At 37.9% G+C, this 24,845-nt stretch overlaps 1 protein-coding gene across 7 annotated transcripts in view; it reads right to left on the reverse strand.

Annotated features, from left to right (window-relative positions):
* The window catches only part of Ctns (Cystinosin), a 636,400-nt gene that overhangs the window by 347,079 nt on the left and 264,476 nt on the right, over positions 1-24,845 (reverse strand). The window lies entirely within an intron of this gene.

Genomic DNA, 24,845 nt, shown 5'->3' on the forward strand with positions numbered 1-24,845 from the left:
ATAGGGTGAACTGGACTGGCCTAGTCTGAACTTGTTTATCCGGAAATAAATTTGGAGCTCCCTGATATGTCCCAGTCCTAACCAGTTATTTATTTATTTATTTTTTTTTTGCTAGTTGCTTTACGTCGCACCGACACAGATAGGCCTTATGGCGACGATGGGACAGGAAAGGCCTAGGAGTTGGAAGGAAGCGGCCATGGCCTTAATTAAGGTACAGCCCCAGCATTTGCCTGGTGTGAAAATGGGAAACCACGGAAAACCATCTTCAGGGCTGCCGATGGTGGGGCTCGAACCCATGATCTCCCAGATGCAAGCTCACAGCCACGCACCTCTACGCGCACGGCCAACTCGCCTGGTCCTAACCAGTTAAAAATTTAACAACACTTTATAAGACAAGCCAGTTTGACCAAGTCAAAGGCTGATATTTTTGTGCTCCAAATAGCAAACTTTTTTGAGCCTGCAGCTGTTGAAGATGCACTGTATCTTTACAGTGGTAACGTACTGTAACGGTTCAAATCCCATTACAAGATAATATCTGTATTTTATTATTATTATTGCATCTGTGATATTATTATTATTATTATTATTATTATTATTATTATTATTATTAATATTATTATTATTATGTCCGTATTATTATTATTTTATCTGTGAGATTACTATTATTTTGTTATAATCATTATCCAATTCCATTATGCAATGCTTATCGCTTGCATATTTTTAACTGAATGTATGCATATATACGTATATGTAGATTAACATTAAATATCTGTACAGTGAGAGTTTCAATGTATCAGAAGTGGATGTGACGTTGTTATATTGCTATACTGCTGACATTTCTGCCAAGTCATCGCCACGTCATGGCTACGTCATCGTGAGCTTTGAGCAATTCGCTCAGAGACTCAGACGCCCCAGGGGATTTCACCATTACATGCAACGGTTTGAGGCGTTGTGGGTGTATGTCACTGTTATTTCTGGAGATTACGTAGCTGTGTCAACCAACGTCTATAAAAGGTGGATGTATATTGTAGCGTCAGTCATTAGTTAAACGGAAGCTGAACAGTGAAGAAGTCTACGAGATGAAGAGGCCTCAGTCGGTCAGTCAACGTGTGTGAACGAGAGATGGAGAAGACTCAGTGAGCCATTAATTATTGGTCATTGAGAGAGTGAGGCCAAAGTTGGTCGGTTACTTAGTTGAAGACACGGACGCAAGGGCTTACCATGGAGTCAGAGAGGGATACCACCTGCTATGAGGTAATACCATATTGACTTACAAAGAAGTCAGATGATATGGAGAAGAAGCAGTCACAAGGATGGATCACCAAGTTAGGCGTGACACATCTATAGTAAACACCAGATCAAAGGATTACGTTGTAATTACACTCAAAGTGTTGAAGGTACAGTCAAGTGAATCAGTGAGGGAAATATTTCGTATAAATTGTTAAATGTCCAGTCAAGAAGAATTCAAATTCATGCCTAGTTTCTTTCAGTTGCAATGTCATAATTTCATATTCTCATCTGTTTTATCGCAACAAGACTCACTAATTTTTATATATTATTTAAAGAATATATTTTGTTCTATCAAACGAATTCATAGTTTTATTTCAATGACAGTAAAATATCTTAACCTCAAAATTAATGGGGAAACCGTACGCCAATCTCCTTTTCCCAGAACTTATATGGTATGTTGTCAAAAGTAAGCTTATTACCCCATTCTATTATTCTATTCTATTATTGCTGCACTGAGTGGTAGCTGGCGCCCTTCAAATAACGTATGTGTAAGTAAGCAGGTAAGAAGTAAGTGCGAGTCCAGGGTTCGACGATCGTGTATTTTATTTAATGAATATTAATTTTCATAATTTCCAATTTAAATGCAGATATTCAGATTTTCAATATAAATTCAGTTTTATATATGTTTCAAAAGTGAGTCAGACAGTTAGGAAAGTTACAGTGTGGTGCCCAACGTGGGGCTTGAATAAATTCAGAATTTGTTCTGAATGACAGCATATCATAGGTCCATTTTGGGAAGAGTATGCACATTTAAGCCAACAGAATTATTACCGGTAAATGTCAGGAGTGTAAGTTTGTGATATATTTTTGTATGTTGGGGATATGTCAAGGGATTTGAAGAGGGAAATTAATTTGAGATCACGTACTATCACTAGTGAACCAAGGATGGACAAGGAAGACAATGACAAGTCATGCGACGACGAGGTCATTGCTTCTGTGCACATCCAAGGTGAAATTCAGAGTAGGGAACAGTTGAATACGATGGAAGTTTCTGAGGTAATTCAAGAAAGTGCAGAAATTGAGAAGCACACAGAAACTCAGAAGGAAGTCCCAGGGGGGATGAACCAAGATCAATTTTCCTTGCTGATGGCCACAATAATTAGTAATAATGAAAATTGTAATAAACAGATTAACTCTCTAAGTAGTAAAATGGAACAAGTAATTAGTAGTAACAAAAATAGTAAGGAAGAGATGAAAGAATTAATTAGTACTAATAATGAATTAGTACTAATTAGTACTAATAATGAAAATTGTCCTCCTCTGCGAACCATGTGACCTTGCCGCGGTGGGGAGACTTGCGTGTCCCAATGATGCAGATAGCCGAGCCGCAGGTGCAACCATATCGGATGGGTATCTGTTGAGAGACCAGACTAACAAATGGTTCATCGAAAGAGGGGTAGCAGCCTTTCGGTAGTTGCAAGGGCGGCAGTCTAGATGATTGACTGATACGGCCTTGTAATAATACTCAACATGGCTTAGCTGTGTTGATACTGCTACACGGCTGAAAGCAACGGGAAACTACAGCCGTAACTACCTCCCGAGGACATGCAGTTCTCTCTGTATGAATGATGTACTGATGATGGATTCCTCCCGGGTAAAATATTCCGGAGGTAAACTAGTCCCCCATTCAGATCTCCGGGTGGGGACTACACGAGAGGGGGCGATCATCAGGAAGATGGATACCGACATTCTGCGAGTCGGAGCATGGAATGTTAGAAGTTTGAATCGTTGTGGTAGGTTAGAGAATCTGAAAAGGGAGATGGATAGGCTAAAGTTAGATGTAGTTGGTATAAGTGAAGTACGTTGGCAGGAAGAACAGGATTTTTGGTCAGGCGACTACTGAATTATCAACACAAAATCAAACAGGGGAAATGCAAGAGTTGGTTTAATAATGAAAAAGAAAATAGGGCAGCGGATAAGCTACTACGACCAGCATAGTGAAAGAATTATTGTCGTCAAGATTGACACCAAACCAATGCCCACCACAATAGTGCAGGTCTATATGCCTACTAGTTCAGCGGATGATGAAGAAATTGAAAGAATATATGAGGAGATAGAAGATTTAATACAATATGTAAAAGGTGACGAGAATCTAATTGTGATGGGAGACTGGAATGCAGTGGTAGGCCAAGGAAGAGAAGGTAGTACAGTAGGAGAATTTGGATTGGGACAAAGGAACGAAAGAGGAAGTCGGCTGGTTGAATTCTGCGCTGATCATAATTTAGTCCTTGCCAATACTTGGTATACGTATACGTGGACGAGACCTGGAGACACTGGAAGGTATCAAATAGACTTCATTATGATTACGCAGAGATTCAGAAACCAGGTGCTGGATTGCAAAACTTTCCCAGGAGCAGACGTGGACTCTGACCACAACTTGTTGGTCATGAAATGCCATCTGAAGTTGAAGAAACTGAAGAAAGGCAAGAGTGCAAAAATATGGGATCTAGATAAGTTGAAAGAAAAGAGTGTGAGGGATTGTTTCAAGGAACATGTTGCACAAGGACTAAATGAAAAGGCCGAAGGAAACACAATAGAGGAAGAGTGGACAGTTATGAAAAATGAAGTCAGTAGGGCTGCTGAAGAAATGTTAGGAAGGAAGAAAAGATCAACTAAGAATAAGTGGATAACTCCGGAGATACTAGACCTGATTGATGAACGACGAAAATACAAGAATGCTAGAAATGAAGAGGGCAGAAAAGAATAGAGGTGATTAAAGAATCAAGTGGATAGAAAGTGCAAGGTAGCTAAGGAAGAATGGCTGAAGGAGAAGTGCAAGGTTGTCGAAGGCTGTATGGTCCTGGGAAAGGTAGATGCTGCATACAGGAAAATCAAGGAAACCTTTGGAGAAAGGAAGTCCAGCTGCATGAATACTAAGAGCTCAGATGGAAAGCCACTTCTAGGGAAAGAAGACAAAGCAGAAAGATGGCAGGAGCATATCCAACAGTTGTATCAAGGTAACAATGTAGATAATTTGGTTCTGGAACATGAAGAGGCTGTTGATGCTGATGAAATGGGAGACCCAATTTTGAGGTCAGAGTTTGACAGAGCTGTGAGTGACCTAAATAGGAACAAGGCACCTGGAATTGATGATATTCCCTCTGAATTACTGACTACCTTAGGAGAAACCAGCATGGTAAGGTTATTTCATTTAGTGTGCAGGATGTATGAGACAGGAGAAGTCCCATCCGATTTTCGGCAGAATGTTGTTATACCTATTCCCAAGAAAGCCGGTGCTGACAGGTGTGAAAACTACCGCACCATTAGTTTAGTATCTCATGCCTGCAAAATTTTAACACGTATTATTTACAGAAGAATGGAAAAACAAGTTGAAGCTGAGTTGGGAGAAGATCAATTTGGCTTCAGAAGAAATGTACGAACACGTGAAGCAATCCTGACTTTACGTCTGATCTTAGAGGATCGAATCAAGAAGGACAAGCCCACGTACATGGCATTCTTAGATCTAGAAAAGGCATTCGATAATGTTGATTGGAACAAGCTATTTATGATTCTGAAGATGATAGGGATCAGATACCGAGAACGAAGAATTATCTACAACCTGTATAAAAATCAGTCTGCAGTGATAAGAATCGAGGGCTTTGAAAAAAAAAACCAGCAATCCAGAAAGGAGTGAGGCAAGGCTGCAGTTTGTCCCCTCTCCTTTTCAATGTTTACATAGAACAGGCAGTAAAGGAAATCAAAGAGAAATTTGGAAAGGGAATCACAGTCCAAGGAGAGGAAATCAAAACCTTGAGATTTGCTGATGATATTGTTATTCTATCTGAGACTGCAGAAGATCTGGAGAAGTTGCTGAATGGTATGGATGAAGTCTTGGGTAAGGAGTACAAGATGAAAATAAATAAGTCCAAAACAAAAGTAATGGAGTGCAATCGAACGAAGGCAGGTGATGTAGGAAATATTAGATTAGGAAACGAAGTCTTAAAGGAAGTAGATGAATATTGTTACTTGGGTAGTAAAATAACTAACGATGGCAGAAGTAAGGGGGACATAAAATGCAGACTAGCACAAGCAAGGAAGAGCTTTCTTAAGAAAAGAAATTTGCTCACTTCAAACATTGATATCGGAATTAGAAAGATGTTTTTGAAGACTTTCGTGTGGAGCGTGACATTGTATGGAAGTGAAACATGGACGATAACTAGCTCAGAAAGAAAGAGAATAGAAGCTTTTGAAATGTGGTGTTACAGAAGAATGCTGAAGGTGAGAGGAGATCGATTTGGCTAAATTTAATAAACTGTATATAGGATAATATCTTTTGTTTATTTCCACCTATTCAATACATTACAAGAAGTTGGCATTTACTTTAAAACATTATTCAGATGAGACATGTTTCGCCTCTCACTGTGAGGCATCTTCAGTCATTATCAAAAACCTTATTATTTTACCAGGCATCTGGTTAAAGATATTCAAAAATGTGTTTGATGATTATAAGAGAGGTAAGATTTATGTTAGTTATAAACATGTTCATGAAGTAACTAAAAATCAAATATATTGATAAAAACATATGTAGTTCTTTGTTGAATAGGACTTGTTTGATTGTACTATAGTAAGAGAAGGTGGCTTGAAGCCGTAGTCGTTAATAGATGTCTAATAGATAGTGAAAGGCATAAAATATCAGTTCTATGAGAATATACATTACATTCAAATGATACTAAAAACTAGTGGATTCAAAGGTAGTACATATAAAATGTTCAATGAAATAACTATAGATCTAATAAAATGATAAACACATATGTAGTTCTTTGTTAATTAGGACGTCGTAAGATTGTACGGCTTAAAGCCGTAGTCATTAATAGATGTCTAATACATAGTGGAAGGCATATTAAATCAGTACAATGAGAATATATAATACAAACAATTGATACATAAAAACTGGTAGATTTAGTATCATTTGAATGTAATGTATATTCTCATAGAACTGATATTTTATGCCTTTCACTATCTATCAGACATCTATTAACGACTACGGCTTCAAGCCACCTTCTCTTACTATAGTAGAATCAAACAAGTCCTATTCAACAAAGAACTACATATGTTTTTATCAATATATTTGATTTTTAGTTACTTCATGAACATGTTTATAACTAACATAAATCTTACCTCTCTTATAATCATCAAACACATTTTTGAATATCTTTAAACAGATGCCTGGTAAAATAATAAGGTTTTTGATAATGACTGAAGATGCCTCACAGTGAGAGGCGAAACATGTCTCATCTGAATAATGTTTTAAAGTAAATGCCAACTTCTTGTAATGTACTGAATAGGTGGAAATAAACAAAAGATATTATCCTATATACAGTTTATGAAATTTTCAATATGGACGAAAAATGATTTTCATCACTTGTAATTGGCTAAATTTGACGAGAAGAAGAGATAGAATGATAGGACACATCTTAAGACACCCAGGACTTGTTCAGTTGGTTTTTGAAGGAAGTGTAGGTGGTAAGAACGGTAGGGGTAGACCAAGGTATGAATATGACAAACAGATTAGAGCAGATGTAGGATGCAATAGTTACGTAGTAATGAAAAGGTCAGCACAGGATAGGGTGGCATGGATAGCTGCATCAAACCAGTCTATGGACTGATGACTCAACACACACACACAAAATGAAAATTGTAATAAACAGATTAACTCTCTAAGTAGTAAAATCGAAGAATTGATTAATGATAAAATAGATGGGCTAAGTGAATCACTAAATTCTAAAATAGATACTAAGATAGCAGAGGTAACTAGTCAAATATGCAAGTTAGAAAATAAGTTTAATAAAGAGTGTGTTGACTTTAGAGGAGAAACGGAGTTGAATCGGAGCGATCTTCATACTCAAATTGAGCATGTCAAAGGAACATATACAAACAAGATCGTACTGTTAAGTAATAAAATTTCTAGTAATCGGGAAGAAATTCATGAGGTAGTCGAGAAAAAAATTGGACAAGATTTACAATGCAGTTGGGAAAGATACGAGGGAACAGATTAGTAGAATTGAACAAATTGAAAGCAAACTTGTGGAGGTCACTGAACTACGGAACGAACAGGAAACGCTATCACAGCAGGTGAGAGAGAGAGAGGAAGAATTGCAGGAAGAAGTGAGAATAGACTTTGATTTAGGAAGTGTGTGTTTGTTCTGGGATAAAACTAGGAAGGAAGTACGTGTTAATTATGATAGTCTGAGGTAAATGTTTGGTAACGTGTGTTCTTTAAAGATATATGAGAGGTAAGTGAAGTTGTTCCTAGTGAGAGGAAATGTTAGTGTGTGTTACGTGTCTATAACGACCAGGATCTGAGGGATCGTCGGTATGAGGCAGTGACGTGAGGTCATTTGAGTGAATTACAGGAGGAGTAATTGTGTTCGATGTTAGGTAAGCATCGAGATGTATTTAGTGGTAAGTGAGGAAGAACACGTATATGAACATAAATTTGTTGTGCATGACCATTCATCATTTGTGGGAGGTAAGTACCTCATTCAACTTAAAAAAGCTAGTGACATCTAAGAACAAATAGACATTACGCTGGATTACGGAATAACTGAACCATCTTGTAGCCATAGTATTGTCTCTTTTATTGTTGTTGCCAAGGAGGATGTGATTTACTGAGATATGTAAGTTAATAAGGGCAAAATTGATTCCGTTTGAGTGACAGAGTGCTACTCAGAGTTCCATTTCATCATCTGCAGAGGCGGGAAATATGTTGAAGTTATTTTTTGTATCAGGGGTATTTCACCATTGTGAACCGTATTGGGAAGTGTGCATATTCTTATAAATTCTGGAAGGGAATATTGTCTGTATTTATAGTATTATATATGTAAAGAAGTACTTCACGTGAGATTTGTTGAGATAAGATTAAGATTATTAATTTTTGTAAGAAACTGGCAAAATAAAACTAACATATATGAATTTGCATGTGAACCAAGTGTCGTATTGGTGTACTGGAAGAATAAGTGATACATTGTCATGTTCTGTGTGACAAAGCGGAGAACAGGACATTGGACAGTTATCTGTGATGACAAAATGCAAAGAAAAGTTCTCATATAAGTGAATTTTCGCAAAATGTTTTGATATGTAAAAAAAAAAAGAAGAAGAAGAATGTAGTGTAATCATTTAAAATTATTTGTATGTGTTTAATCAAGTGCTGTACTCTTGTGATTTGTATGAGAGAAAAAGAGAATGGGACACTGAACAGTTATCTTCGATGGCAATGTCGAGAAAAATTCTCATATTTGTGATATTTTATAAAATGTATGGATGTTGAAAAAGAAAATTATTTTTGTATACTCATTTAAAGTGTTTATCTGTGCCAGTGTTATATATATAATTTTGTTCATAAATCAATCGATTCTTTGTTCTTCGATTTATTTATGAGGGAGGTGAATTGTAACGGTTCAAATCCCATTACAAGATAATATCTGTATTTTATTATTATTATTGCATCTGTGATATTATTATTATATATTTATATATAAAATTCGCTGGGGCCATCAAGGACCATGTTAAGTCTTGTTGCATTTGACACTGAACTTGGCCTTCTTTAGAGCTCAAATTTCCCTCATTCTTTGTGAGTGGGCCTGCTTACGCTCCTCTGTCCAAGGGGCACCGTGTCTTCTGTTCGGTTGCTCGTCTCGGTTTAGCCCGTTCATCAATATTTTCTTGCGGAAGAGATCTCTGTTAAAGGCGTCTTCAGCTGAGATATGTAGCATTTGCAGGTCTTCTTTGGTATTTCTAAACCAGGGAATTGTGGTTTTGGGGTTTGAATCAAAAAAGTGAAAGATTTTTTTAGTTTACTTTCTTCTGTCCATTCTTTTTAGATGACCGTAAAATCGTGCCCGTCTTTTTCTGATTGTGTCGGTAATTTTCTCTATTTTGCTATAGACTTCCTTGTTGGATCTCTTTTGATGGATTCCATTTCTGTACTTTTATCCCAAGATTCCTCTCACAATTTTGCGTTCTCTTTTCTCCAGTTCTTCAAGGAGTCCTTTGTTGGCATTTAGAGACAGGGTTTCGGCTGCATATAGAACTACTGGCTTCAGAACTGTTTCATAGTGACGTATCTTGGTGTTTTGGGAAAGGCATTTTTTGTTGAAGATTGTGCGGGATGTTTGGTAGGCTATTTCCAGTTTGCGTACTCGCTCCTGAAGTGCTTCTTTGTCCAGTCCATTTTTCACGATGATCTCACCCAGGTATTTGAATTTGTCTACTCGGGTGATGTACCCGTATTTTGTATGGAGTTTTGGTGGAGCATCTTTGATGTTAGTCATTACTTCTGTTTTCTCAAACGATATCTGCAAACCAGTTTGTTTGGCAATTTCCTTTAAAATTTCAACTTGAGCTCTAGCTGTTTCTATGTTGGTTGAGAGAACAGCAATATCATCGGCAAATGCTAAGCAGTCTGTTGCGATCCCCTTGGATTTCGTTCCTATTCTCAATGGACTGTAGTTGGTTTCCTGTAATCTCACCCGCCAGGTTCTGATGATCTTTTCAAGAACACAGTTGAAGAGTATCGGGGATAGCCCATCACCTTGTCGGACTCCCGTTTTGATGTCAAAAGAATGCGAGAGACATCCGTGGAACTTCACCTTGGATTTTGTATCGGTCAGGGTGGCTCTAATTAATGCCAGCAGTTTCAAATCAACTCCAAATTCATTTAAGATGTTTAGCAGGACTTCCCGGTCAATGGAGTCATTATTATTATTATTATTATTATTATTATTATTATTATTATTATTATTTTATCTGTGAGATTACTATTATTTTGTTATAATTATTATCCAATTCCATTATGCAATGCTTATCGCTTGCGTATTTGTAATTGAGTGTATGCATATATACGTATATGTAGATTAACATTAAATATCTGTACAGTGAGAGTTTCGATGTATCAGATGTGGATGTGACATCATTATATTGCTATACTGCTGACATTTCTGCCAAGTCATCGCCACATCATGGCTACGTCATCGTGAGCTTTGAGCAATTCGCTCAGAGACTCAGACGCCCCAGGGGATTTCACCATTACATGCAACGGTTTGAGGCGTTGTGGGTGTATATCATTGTTATTTCTGGAGATTACGTAGCTGTGTCAACCAACGTCTATAAAAGGTGGATGCATATTGTAGCGTCAGTCATTAGTTAAACGGAAGCTGAACAGTGAAGAAGTCTACGAGATAAAGAGGCCTCAGTCGGTCAGTCAACGAGTGTGAACGAGAGATGGAGAAGACTCAGTGAGCCATTAATTATTGGTCATTGAGAGAGTGAGGCCAAAGTTGGTCGGTTACTTAGTTGAAGACACGGACGCAAGGGCTTACCATGGAGTCAGAGAGGGATACCACCTGCTATGAGGTAATATCATATTGACTTACAAAGAAGTCAGATGATATGGAGAAGCAGCAGTCACAAGGATGGATCACCAAGTTAGGCGTGACACATCTACAGTAAACACCAGATCAAAGGTTTACGTCGTAATTACACTCAAAGTGTTGAAGGTACAGTCAAGTGAATCAGTGAGGGAAACATTTCGTATAAATTGTTAAATGTCTGGTCAAGAAGAATTCAAATTCATGCCTAGTTTCTTTCAGTTGCAATGTCATCTGTTTTATCGCAACAAGACTCACTAATTTTTATATATTATTTAAAGAATATATTTTGTTGTATCAAACGAATTGATAGTTTTATTTCAATGACAGTAAAATATCTTAACCTCAAAATTAATGGGGAAACCGAACGCCAATCTCCTTTTCCCAGAACTTATATGGTATGTTGTCAAAAGTAAGCTTATTACCCCACACCCTAGAGATAGTCAAGTGTCTCATTCTATTATTGCTGCACTGAGTGGTAGCTGGTGCCCTTCAAATAACGTATGTGTAAGTAAGCAGGTAAGAAGTAAGTGCGAGTCCAGGGTTCGACGATCGTGTATTTTATTTAATGAATATTAATTTTCATAATTTCCAATTTAAATGCAGATATTCAGATTTTCAATATAAATTCAGTTTTATATATGTTTCAAAAGTTAGTCAGACAGTTCAAAAAAATTAGGGGAACATGTTTTTGAACATATGCATGCTCCACAAAACAATACCTTACACTTAGGTATATTATCAACTATACCTTTATTCCTTACTGTTGAAGTATACAAAAGAACATTGATGGATTCACATTCATTTTCAGAACACAAACGGAAATGTCCAAATAGGGGAAAAAACAAAGTGATAACAGTCCTCCAGGGTGGATTTTTAGCACAGTTGGAGTGTTTCAGTATGTTGTTTGTCCTCCATGAGCATTTATTACAGCTTGGCACCTACAGTATGTAGCATGCTCCGTATAAGTCGACAGAGGTCACATTGTGGTATCAGGTCCCATTCTTCAATGAGAGCCTGTTCAAGGTCTTGGAGAGTGTGGTGGAACAGGATGCCTACGAACACGTCTGTCAAGCCTATCCCACACATGCTCGATGGGATTAAGATCGGGATTCACTGCTGGCCATTCCATCTCTTGAATGTCCAGTTCTTGCAAGACAGCTCTGGTGATGCACGCTACATGAACCCTGGCATTGTCGTGCTTGAGTACGAATTCAGGGCCAACACCGTATGCAGCAACCAACACATGCTGTAGCAGTATCTGCTCGATGTACCCCACAGCGGTAAGATTACCACGGACGATGACAAGATCCATACAGCCATCAATACTGATGACACCCCACATCATCATAAAACCTTGTCTGAATCGGTCGCCTTCCTGGACAACATCTGGCATGTGCTGCTCACCACGGCGTCTCCATACATGTTGACGTCCATCACTCTGTGTCAGGGGAAATCTGGACTAGTCTGTGAACAACACAGGTCCCCATTGGCAAAGTTGCCAGTTGACCTGGGTACGGGCAAACAGAAGGCGAGCTGCGTGATGTTGCTGCGTAAAACAGGGCACTCGTACAGGACATCTGGGGCATAAGGACACTTCTCTTAACTTGTTCCTTATTGTGTGGTCAGACACCATGACTCCAGTGACCCTCCTGAGGTCTTGTTGCAGTTCTCTGGCAGTTGCTGAACCATACCGCAACACACAGATGGTCAGATTTTGGTCATCCTGTGGGGTTGTCATGTGTCCACGACCTTGTCCAACCCTCCTTGTGAACTGGTCTGTCTCATTGTAGCGATTCCACAAGCACTGAATAACTAAGACACATTTAGATCCACAGCAACACGACGAAAAGTCCATCCTTCCTGGATCACAGTGACAGCCCTTGCGACTTGAACCTCGTTAATATGTCTCATGCGATGTGCTGGTTTGCGTACAACGTGCTCAAGTGACCACAGTAGTCTGTGTACCTCACAACGACACACGGATGCACCGCTATTCACTTTGTTTTGAGGAGTCACCTGACTGTTTAATGCATAGCTACGCCTACAGATGGAGTATAACTTCGATTTGACATACCCCGAGTAGCTAAGGTTTCAAGGTATGCTGTACGACCATTGGAACCCCATCTACCAAATTAACATTCACATACCATACGCTTGAAAACATGTACCCATATAGTGAATATCGTGCATGGTGGAGTGACAAGCACTCCTTGCATGGTTACGTACAATTATTGTATTGTGATCTATTACTTACAATCAAAACTATTTGCAATTTAATATATGACAAGCGCTGCGCGGGACTCCACGCTGTCAGGTTAATGTGCTGCAGTTATATACTTTAATGCGTCTGTAATTTGATCAGAATTTATGATTCTCTGTTTGAAACTAATCAAATTCTATGGATTGTCAATAAATAAAAACTTGTATGGGGATTAACACTAAATATAATGCTATTTCAACAAAATACCATGGTGCAACAGCCCCCACGGGCTGTGACCTACCACACGACCGGTGCTCTGCCCGAAGGCCAGCAGATTACGAGGTGTCATGTGGTTAGCACGACGAATCCTCTCGGCCATTATTCTTGGCTTTCTAGACTGGGGCCGTCAACTTAGCATTAGATAGCTCCTCAATTGTAATCACGTAGGTTGAGTGGATGTCAAACCAGCCCTCAGATCCAGATCTGGCCAGGAATAACCGCGGGGCTGGCAGTAATTCTAAGTTTCTCATAATAATATTTAGTATTTGTATGAAATGTTCATTGCAAATTAAATGTATCAGAAGACAGGTACGCTACAAAACAAGTTGTGTACTTACTACAAATGCAACTTAATTCCACAGACTTTATACATTTATACTATCAATATTTGACAACCACATTAGACGCAGAATACATTATAAGCATAAATAACAACACTGATTGATACACCCAGTGTCGAAATGTGTCAGGTTATTTCCAGACTACCACGTTAAATTGTTGATTCATTATTATGTGGCATACTTCATTCCTAACAACCAATAAGACATTTAATTTAAATGGATGCTATATCACACCATATACAAAAGAAATAGTAAATATTGCATGTTCGAATTTGTTGCAGATCTACACGGACAACTCAGTAGTAAGTGAGCCCAGCACACTCTGGAGACGTCATCGCGGAACTGATTCCTCACATACGACACTGAGTACGGCCTTAGTCATAAGAACCAATTCTTGCAATTCCAGGCGTCATTCGCGCACATCACTACTATACAGAGCTATTTTGAGACTTTTTTCCCCCAACTTTTTTCTTATCACCCGCTGTCTTGCATTCCCGCTATCATGAGAGGAGATCGCTTCTACAAGCAAGTGCGGGTTATCAAGCGTAAAAATAGAGGATGTTCTAAAACAGTTGGGTGATTCTGACAAAAGTTTGTTAGATTCAGATGGAAAGTTTAGTGATGTGGATCACATAGCTGTACACATTACTTGTTTTTTTTTTACAATTTGTTTCACATCGCACCGACACGGATAGGTCTTATGGCGACAATTGGAAAGGCCTGGGCGTTGGAAGGGAGCGGCCATGGCCATAATAAGGGTACAGTCCCAGCATTTGCTTGATGTGAAAACGGGAACTATGGAAAACCATCTTCAGGGCTGCCAACAGTGGGGTTCAAACCCACTATCTCCCGGATGCAAGCTCACATCTGCGTGCCCCTGACTGCACAGCCAACTCGCCTGAGCAATACAGGAGTACTATGGTATATATTATATTACTAATTGTCTCAAAACTAGACTACTGCTATACGAGGCTACAAGGCTAAAAACTGCACATCTCTATTCCCTCACAGGAAGTATGTGAGTGAGATGATCGGCCTCTGATAAGCCTTCCGAAAATAGTATGAACTCATGCTCCACACGTGTGAATCAGTCATGCACTTAGACGCCATTACTTAGCAAATGCATAAATTAATATATTGCATCATGTGTCCGTGAGATTATGCTAAGCACAATGCTATTTTCATAAAGTAGTAAATTAAAATTTGCCAGAATTGTCTCCAAATGGCTCCTAAAATCTCTAGAAAAGTTACTAGTCGCTATCATTGAAATTCTGTCACTAAATTACTAAAAAACAAAAAATCTAATCTAATGACTAGTCTCAGAAATCGACTAGACTGATGTGAACGAACACAAACATGCACGCGAGAACGAGAGATTGACAATCTGTATATGCGTCGCAATATACAGGTTTCAATAAACATTGCACATTTGCGCGCATTTCTCATATAATTGTACCGGGCGGTACACCTCTATGCTGCACATTTAAATTTTGCGCCAATTAGAACTCCTCTACAGGAGGAACACAGAACTTGGAACTAGATCTACTTAAAATTCTCCTCAGAAGATGTCACCTCCTTAACTTTGTGATTGTCAAGTTTCCAGTACTGTATAAAATTCTACACATTTTGTTTACCATTTATCAGAAGTTTGGACTTTCTGCAACAGATGTCACTACAAAAACTATGATCATGCACCCTGGTGCGAAGTGAAGGAACCCTTTTTGAAGAAATTTTGTATTCTTAAGTTTGTTCTTTAATAAATTATGTTCGTTTATTTGTGGGTTGGCAATATTGATCTTTTCTTTCCGCCAGGTTTTTAATTCAGCCAATTCCTAATTTCTGTAATTAATTTTCGGCCTATCACAGGCTTCTTCTTGGATTTGGTGTGTAACTTTAAGCTAACCAATAAAATTGAGAGGGTGTGGCTAAATTATTCATGAAAGATCTCAAACTTTCCCCCGAGGGTTTATAAACTGCGGATTTTCATGTCTCTTGGCCATTTGATCAACATCTGAGTGTGTGTGTGTGTGTGTGTGTGTGTGTGTGTGTGTGTGTGTGTGTGTGTGTGTGTGTGTGAGTGAAGCAGGAGGTGGGTGGGGCCTCTCATCAGGCAGCAGTTCTTCAGCAAGGTAATGGCAGTTTAACATCTTTATTTCTTGCTAGCTCAGCAGTTTAACCAGCAGGAAAGGTCCAAAACTTTTACCATGTAACCTACTTTTCTAAAAATATAATTTTCTGCCGGCTTATGTACAACTTCGTAAAATCTGTAACCGTAATTCGGGGATAGAGACTGATGCACCCTCTTGAGCTCCCCTTCATTTTGGTTTGAGGTGACTATGTTTTGGTAACTGATTTTTTTCTCTTCCTTAATGTTTTAAATTTCTTTCTTATACGGGTCACCTCCATAGTTTGGGAATAGCCCCTGTTTCATCGGCCTAGTGCCTTTTAGGTTTTAAGAATGCATGTTTAAGAGTGCAAGTACACGTCTCCATTCAACTTGGTGTTTCGGGCCATTTACTTAACCTGTTCTTTTTCTGCTAAGGCCCAGTAGGTTGGGTACGAGATACCCCCGTTTCATTTGTGTAAGTTGTGCCTTGATGGCAAGTAACTGTAAAGTCTGATATTGCCTTGAATAGGCTTGAAAAACTGAGAGCGTGTCAGCTCTTTTCAAGTATTGTAAAGGTGCCTCTGGGGGGCCTGATATTGTAATTGCTGGAGCAAGGGCTCCATGTATTAGGGGATTTCTGCCCTTAAGTAAAGTTATGATCTTTGTAAATTTGAGCGTGCAGCTCAGGAAATGTAAGCGAGGGGCTTGAAGCCCAGGACTTGTAGAATTCACTACCTTGTATTTTACTTTTTCCACTTGCCTATGGGACCTGTTATATTGTTATTCGTTGACTTTTTGAAATTCTAAAAAAGAAAAAGAAAAAATATAACCTTTGTTAAAGTTTTAAATTCCATTCTTGACTTTGTAGTTAGACCCGTTCACCCCGGCACCTTCTTTCACCTCTGTGTTCCACAGATATCCCGGAACATTAATAAATGTCCATATTTCATTTGAAAACAGCCAATGAGCGAAGGACTTCCGGTCACTGGAGTACTAAGCTGAAATGGTGGTATTTGAAAACAAATGTTTGAAGTTCACCAAAAAATAAGCTAAAATCGGGAGAAATAATATAATAATCGGGAGGCGGGAAAAACTGCCGAAAATCGCGAGTCCCCCGCCTAAATCGGGAAAGTTGGCAAGTAGGTGCTTGGTTTGGAATCAGATAAGAGAGATAGTGCATAGAATGGCAATGTGCATGTCACGGCTAGTATATTTTGATGGAGATCATGTCTAATTACGTGTGTCAAATAGAATAGTTTACAGGGAACCAAGGAAATTAGAATAAAGCAGCTGGGGAATGTGATGATTTGAATGTTTTTAAGATGTTCTTTATGGATGAGTTAATGGAACAAATAGTTTGTGGAACAAATATACATGCTGAGCAAAGAATCCGAGCTAAGGGCTTATTCTTATCACTTCGTTTCAGAACGTGAGGTTGGAAACCTGTCACCTAGGACAAGATATATGTTGTAATTGCTCTATTTATGCTTACGGTTACAATACACTACAAAGCTATTTTTCTTTAAACTATTTTTCCTACACCAATTTCAGTGTCCGTATTTTCAATGGGTAGATTTGAATCTATTAGTAATTTTATTCATTTCAACAACAATAATCAGTTGATTCATATCAGGGACCTTCCAAACTTTTCAAAATTAATCTAGTTATGTCCTACATGAAAAACAAGTTCCAGACTTTGTACTTACCAGAACTGAGCGTTGATGTTCATGAATCACTAATACTATGGCAGGGACGGTTGTCTTTTAGGCTCTAAAATCTCCAAAATTTGGCATTAAATCCTACGAATTATGCGAGTTCAGTTCAGGCTATCACTGGTACACAGGGAAAGACACTGTATTTGAAACAACACATCAGCAGACACAACAAAACCTTATGCTACTTTTTTATCTCTAGTGGAGCCCCTACGCAACAAAGGGTACATGTGGATGGATAATATTTTACCTGCTTTGGCTCATAAGGTAAAATCATTGAAAACTGATTTTTCGCCTCAACAGACAGGACGTCCTGAAAGATGTGATCAACAAGAAACTAAAGAAGGGGGAACTTATAGCTGGGCATTCCAACCATCCTGAAGTGGTGGGGTAAGAAACATGTCACTATGATATCTACATTCTATGGGGAAGAAACCGTCACAAAGAAAAAACAGCGTGGTCATCAAACAGAAAAGCCTGTTTCTGTTGCCAACTATAATGATCACATGGGTGGAGTCAATCTAAAATATCAGTTCCTTCATGGCTACCTTTCAGAGAGAAAAAAGATGACCAAGTTGTACATCAAGTTATTCAGGAGGTTAATGAAAGATGCAATTCTAAATGCAATGACCATTTGGCAGAGAATTTTGCCAGAATCTAGAAGAGACCATTTGAAATTTAGAGTGGATGTCGTCCAGGCACTGCTTTTGGAAAATTCAGATTCATTTAAAGGAAAAGTGCCTGAACGTCATTCTTCGGACAAAAATGTGCCTTGTCTTACTGAAAGGCACTTCCCTGAGAGAAATCCACCAACTGAGGGAAGGAGCAGGCCTAGAAAATGATGCGACGTGTGCTACAAGCAGAAAATTCAGAGAGACAGTGTTTTTGTGTCCAGATTGCGAAGAGGGAATCTGCAATGAGGGATATTTCAAGATGTTCCACACCAAACATAACTATTAAAGCAAGATCACATCATGTTTTTCAAAAGAATAGAGCTTTTTAAACATGTCTGTGAAAATATGATTGAAATCTCTAAAATAGTACCAAAGTTATGCTGAGGGTTAGCGTTTTCGAAAATGTTCAGTCAATATTTATTAAAAATCACAACATTCATGAAAACAAAGCAAATAGGGGCTATTTATTCCATTCCCCTTGAAAGCAGAAGATCTTTAATAAAGGATGAAACAACATGAAATTAACAGATGCATTTAAATAAATTTTAAAAAATTTAAATCTTTATGTTTAGAAGTATAAAAGTTTTAGGTGGTTTTTCACCTGTAACCCCTTCAGTTTTTAATTGAAAGAGATCATTCTGGTTCATTCTTGTGAATAGCTAAATCTCAAGAATTCAGCAAATTTTAAGTGAAACCATTCAATTATATAAGCAAGTATGCACTCAAAGAATAGCATGATTCTTTGTTTATTCAGTGACCAACAGAGTAAATACCACAACTAACACAAGTTTCAAGAGAGATACAGAACAGTGATCATATGCCATGCCAACTATTCTACTGGAAACATACATCTCTTCACTAATATGCAAATATCTGAAGAAACACTACTGGAAATTTTTGTACAAATGTTGATAGACACAAGAAGGAATGATCACATAAACCTAAGAATTTGGAAGTAATTTTTTTTGTGTGTATAAAGCCCCGTAACTGTAATACCAAATGTTATGGCTTCTTAACAAACCACTATTTTCCAAAGGAGAATTTGCTATTTCTTGCATTCTATAACACTTGACTGATAGATTCCCAACTATTATTGAAGAATTCTGTCTGCAAAGCTCGAAGACAATCAAGAAAGGAAACAAAGGTTGTAAAGAAATGACACCCTACTGCACTGATGTCTGCAAAGGTATGGAGATAAACCTAGATTTACTAACATACTCACTCCTCGGCGCTACAGCCCGTGCAGGACCTTGGCCTTTCTGACAATTGTAGCCAATCTTCACAGTTTCAGTACAATTCCTCCATTTTCTTATTCCCATCTGCATATCATGTATTTTTGTTAGCATCTTCCATTCTCCTGCACGAGTCATTTACCGATATCACCAGTCCAGCTATTCCTGTCTTTTGAGTTTTGTAACGATTTATTTTTCCAATATGGGGGGGCTGTTAACCCCATGATCAACCTCCATCCTGGAGGACCAGGGTATCCCTCTTTGTATGGCCTATCACCTCTGGCCTGTCCGGCTTAGGAGACCCTGCCAGAAACTTGCGTTCCCACCGGCATAGATCTCAGGATCACTTAGGTATACAAGCTCCCACAGTGCAATGAGATGAAGAATGTGGGAGAAACCTAGATTTAACCAAAATTAACAACCAATTCTTACAAGAGACTGACATTTCTTACGTAGGTCAAGCAACTCTCAGCTCGAATGAAGTCAATGGCCAGGTACATAGAACTAGATGTTAAGGTTGAAGTCATGGCTGGAAATGTTGAATACAAAGACAGTGAATCTCCTGGTCCATGGTACACAGTTATATGAATAGGACAACTTGCATTGTATGGAATGGACAGTGATGTAACATTAATTGTTCACTTCGGGATGAAAGATGTTCATAAATTGCCAACATCCAGATATATAATGGATGAGATCAATGTTCTTATAGAATCAATAAAAAGGAAATTTCTAGTGCAATTACTTTGTCTCAACAGTCTCTTGTACAGGCAAGTATTGTAAGGAAAGGAATAGAATTAAGTAATTTAATAGATATATATTTACCAGATATTGTAATAGGAGTTGAATCATGGCTGAGAAATGATATAATGGATGCAGAAATTTTCTCACGGCACTGGAGAGTGTATCGTAGAGATAGGATAGGAAGGGTGGGAGGGGGAGTGTTCATTCTGGTGAAAAAAGAATTTGTAAGCTACGAAAAAGTTAAAGATGAGACACATGAAATTCTAGGTGTAAGGCTCATTTCTAAAGATAATAGGCAACTTGATATATTGGGAGTGTACAGATCGGGAAAGGGTTAGCACTGACGTGGATTCGGAATTAATTGATAGGATAGTCAGCTATGTGGGAAACGACATGGAAAGAAATGTGATTGTAGCGGGAGATCTGAATTTGCTAGATGTCAATTGGGAAGGAAATGCGAACGACAGGAAGCATGACCAACAAATGGCAAATAAGTCAATATGGAAAGGACAGCTAATTCAGAAAGTGATGGAACCAACCAGAGGGAAAAATATCCTGGATGTGGTGCTGATAAAACCAGATGAGCTCTATAGGAAAACTGAAGTAATAGATGGTATTAGTGATCATGAAGCCGTTTTTGTGGTAGTTAAAAATAAATGTGATAGAAAGGAAGGTCTTAAAAGTAGGACTGTTAGGCAGTACCATATGGCTGATAATGCAGGCATGAGGCAGTTTCTAAAAAGTAGCTATGATCGGTGGAAAACGGTAAATAAAAATGTAAACAGACTCTGGGATCGGTTTAAAGAAATTGTTGAGGAATGCGAAAACAGAGAAAAGAGACTAAGAAGGAGGTGCAGACTGGAAGGAAATAGAGTTAGAAATGGCTGTGGAAGTAAGGAGAAATTGAAGGACTTACTAGAAAATTGAATCTAGCAAAGAAGGCAGCTAAGGATAACATGATGGCAAGCATAATTGGCAGTCATACGAATTTTAGTGAAAAATGGAAGGGTATGTATAGGTATTTTAAGGCAGAAACAGGTTCCAAGAAGGACATTCCAGGAATAATTAATGAACAAGGGGAGTGTGTATGTGATGATCTTCAAAAGGCAGAAGTATTCAGTCAGCAGTAAGTAAAGATTGTTGGTTACAAGGATGATGTCGAGATAGAGGAGGAGACTAAGGCCAAAGAAGTAATAAAATTTACGTATGATAACAATGACATTTACAATAAGATACAAAAGTTGAAAACTAGAAAAGCGGCTGGAATTGATCAGATATCTGGGGATATACTAAAGACAATGGGTTGGGATATAGTACCATATCTGAAGTACTTATTTGATTATTGTTTGGTCGGAGGAGCTATACCAGATGAATGGAGAGTTGTTATTGTAGCCCCGGTGTAAAAAGGAAAGGGTGATAGACATAAAGCTGAAAATTACAGGCCAGTAAGTTTGACATGCATTGTATGTAAGCTTTGGGAAGGCATTCTTTCTGATTATATTAGACATGTTTGTGAAATTAATAACTGGTTCGATAGAAGGCAATTCGGTTTTAGGAAGGGTTATTCCACTGAAGCTCAACTTGTAGGATTCCAGCAAGATATAGCAGATATCTTGGATTCTGGAGGTCAAATGGACTGTATCGCGATTGACCTGTCTAAAAGCATTTGATAGGGTGGATCATGGGAGACTACTGGCAAAAATGAGTGCAATTGGACTAGACAAAAGAGTGACTGAATGGGTTGCTATATTTCTAGAAAATAGATCTCAGAGAATTAGAGTAGGCAAAGCTTTATCTGACCCTGTAATAATTAAGAGGGGAATTCCTCAAGGCAGTATTATTGGACCTTTATGTTTTCTTATATATATAAATGATATGAGTAAAGGAGTGAAATCGGAGGTAGGGCTTTTTGCGGATGATGTTATCCTCTATAGAGTGATAAATAACTTACAAGATTGTGAGCAACTGCAACGTGACCTCGAAAATGTTGTGATATGGACAACAGGCAATGGTATGATGATAAACGGGGTTAAAAGTCAGGTTGTGAGTTTCACAAATAGGAAAAGTCCTCTCAGTTTTAATTACTGCGTTGATGGGGTGAAAGTTCCTTTTGGGGATCATTGTAAGTATCTAGGTGTTAATATAAGGAAAGATCTTCATTGGGGTGAGATTGTAAATAAAGGGTACAGATCTCTGCACATGGTTATGAGGGTGTTTAGGGGTTGTAGCAAGGATGTAAAGGAGAGTGCATATAAGTCTCTGGTAAGACCCCAACTAGAGTATGGTTCCAGTGTATGGGACCCTCACCAGGATTACCTGATTCAAGAACTGGAAAAAATCCAAAGAAAAGCAGCTCGATTTGTTCTGGGTGATTTCCGACAAAAGAGTAGCGTTACAAAAATGTTGCAATGTTTGGGTTGGGAAGAACTGAGAGAAAGAAGAAGAGCTGCTCGACTAAGTGGTATGTATGTCTCAAGTATTATTACAATATTATAAGTCCACCTGTTCAATACAATACAATATGATCCACTATTTCATATGGTCAAAGGTACATGTTTCACCCTCCTTACGGGCATCATCAGCCTATATCAATCTTAAAAATGATACATATACTTATAAATTATAGGTTAAAATGTTGAAAAATGATTACATAAAACATTATACAATAACATCTAAAACAACGATAATGCACCAAAGTATGTTAAAAGAGAGTGAATTAACAGTTTTGAAGATTAAAACGTGATTAAACATGAAATTTTGAGAGTTTAAAACTAAAATGGATCCATATTTTTATAATATCATTAAGACTGTGATGGCCTTGAGTATAAACACAATCATCAAAGGAGGATGTTTCTTCAATTTCCAAGTTGAATCCAAGGTGGTAAAATCACTGTCAGTTATTTAAAACGGAAGTGTGAATGTAATAAACAAGTTAAAATGTATATGGTTGGGATATCTGAATGTCGAGAAGAAAATGGAACTTCTGTAGAGGCGTTGCTTATGATAAAACGTATGTCAAAGCTAGCGGAGTTCGGAAATTATGTGGTAGTCGAATAGATCTAAAAGATAGTCAAGTTGATGTTATAATTCCGTTACAACCTGACACAACCTGACGTACTTAATACGCTCCGTACGAAAAATCCTGAACATTTCTTCCAACAAATGTTTCAACGGAATTATAACATCAACTTGACTATCTTTTAGATCTATTCGACTACCACATAATTTCCGAACTCGGCTAGCTTTGACATACGTTTTATCATAAGCAACGCCTCTACAGAAGTTCCATTTTCTTCTCGACATTCAGATATCCCAACCATATACATTTTAACTTGTTTATTACATTCACACTTCCGTTTTAAATAACTGACAGTGATTTTACCACCTTGGATTCAACTTGGGAATTGAAGAAACATCCCCCTTTGATGATTGTGTTTATACTCAAGGCCATCACAGTCTTAATGATATTATAAAAATATGGATCCATTTTAGTTTTAAACTCTCAAAATTTCATGTTTAATCACGTTTTAATCTTCAAAACTGTTAATTTACTCTCTTTTAACATACTTTGGTGCATTATCGTTGTTTTAGATGTTATTGTATAATGTTTTACGTAATCATTTTTCAACATTTTAACCTATAATTTATATGTATCATTTTTAAGATTGATATAGGCTGATGATGCCCGTAAGGAGGGTGAAACGTACCTTTGACTTTTATGTATTATGTATTAAAAAAATATTTGACCATATGAAATAGTGGATCATATTGTATTGTATTGAACAGGTGGACTTATAATATTGTAATAATACTTGAGACATACGTCAACTTCAATACGGAACCAAAATGAGAATAGTTACTTGTAAGTGGTATGTTCCGAGCTGTCAGCGGAGAGATGGCGTGGAATGACATTAGTAGACGAATAAGTTTGAATGGCGTTTATAAAAGTAGGAAAGATCACAATATGAAGATAAAGTTGGAATTCAAGAGGACAAACTGGGGCAAATATTCATTTTTAGGAAGGGGAGTTAGGGATTGGAATAACTTACCAAGGGAGATGTTCAATAAATTTCCAATTTCTTTGAAATCATTTAGGAAAAGGCTAGGAAAGCAACAGATAGGGAATCTGCCACCTGGGCGACTGCCCTAAATGCAGATCAGTATTGATTGATTGATTGATTGATTGATTGATTGATTGATTGATTGATGTCAGTTGTTACAGAGGGCCAGTGTGTAAAGATATGGAAGTAGAAATAATGCTATTGCAGATGATGTTATACTGTAAAGAGAAAAATGAGTTGCAGGATTGTGAGCAACTACACAGGGACAATGTTGTGAGGTAGACAGCAGACAATAGTACGAATGCAAATGGGAAATGTCCTCTCAGTTTTAATTATTGTGTTGATGGGGTGATTAGTACCTCATGGGGAACACTGTAAGTACCTAGGTGTTAATATAAGGAATGATCTCCATTGGGATAATCATGTTAACGACGTTAAGAAACAATACAGATCTCTTCAAATGGTTATGAATAGGGTTCGGAAGTTGAGGAAAAAACCTTTTTCTCCTGGAGTGTCCGAAGACGAGGACTAACATGTTCATTCTCGGTCATTGTAGGCCAGAAAATGGTGGGTTTCATTTGTCCGTTTTTGCTTTTTTTGACATTTCATGGCTTACTGGTCCTTTTCTACCAGTTTTTTAGATCTCAATGCCTTTTTTTTACAACTTCACCTTTTTTCGATTACACTTTTACTGCCCATTCTCAATTCGAATCATCATTAGTTCAGACATCTTTTCTGTAGTACATACATATATTTGAACCATATCTGAAAAGAGAGAAAAACATTCTTGGACGACTGAAACAGGTACGACCATACAGCAGGTGCCTGCAAAGATCG

The sequence above is a fragment of the Anabrus simplex genome, chromosome 2 (genome assembly GCF_040414725.1).
Source record: "Anabrus simplex isolate iqAnaSimp1 chromosome 2, ASM4041472v1, whole genome shotgun sequence".
NCBI lineage: Eukaryota > Metazoa > Arthropoda > Insecta > Orthoptera > Tettigoniidae > Anabrus > Anabrus simplex.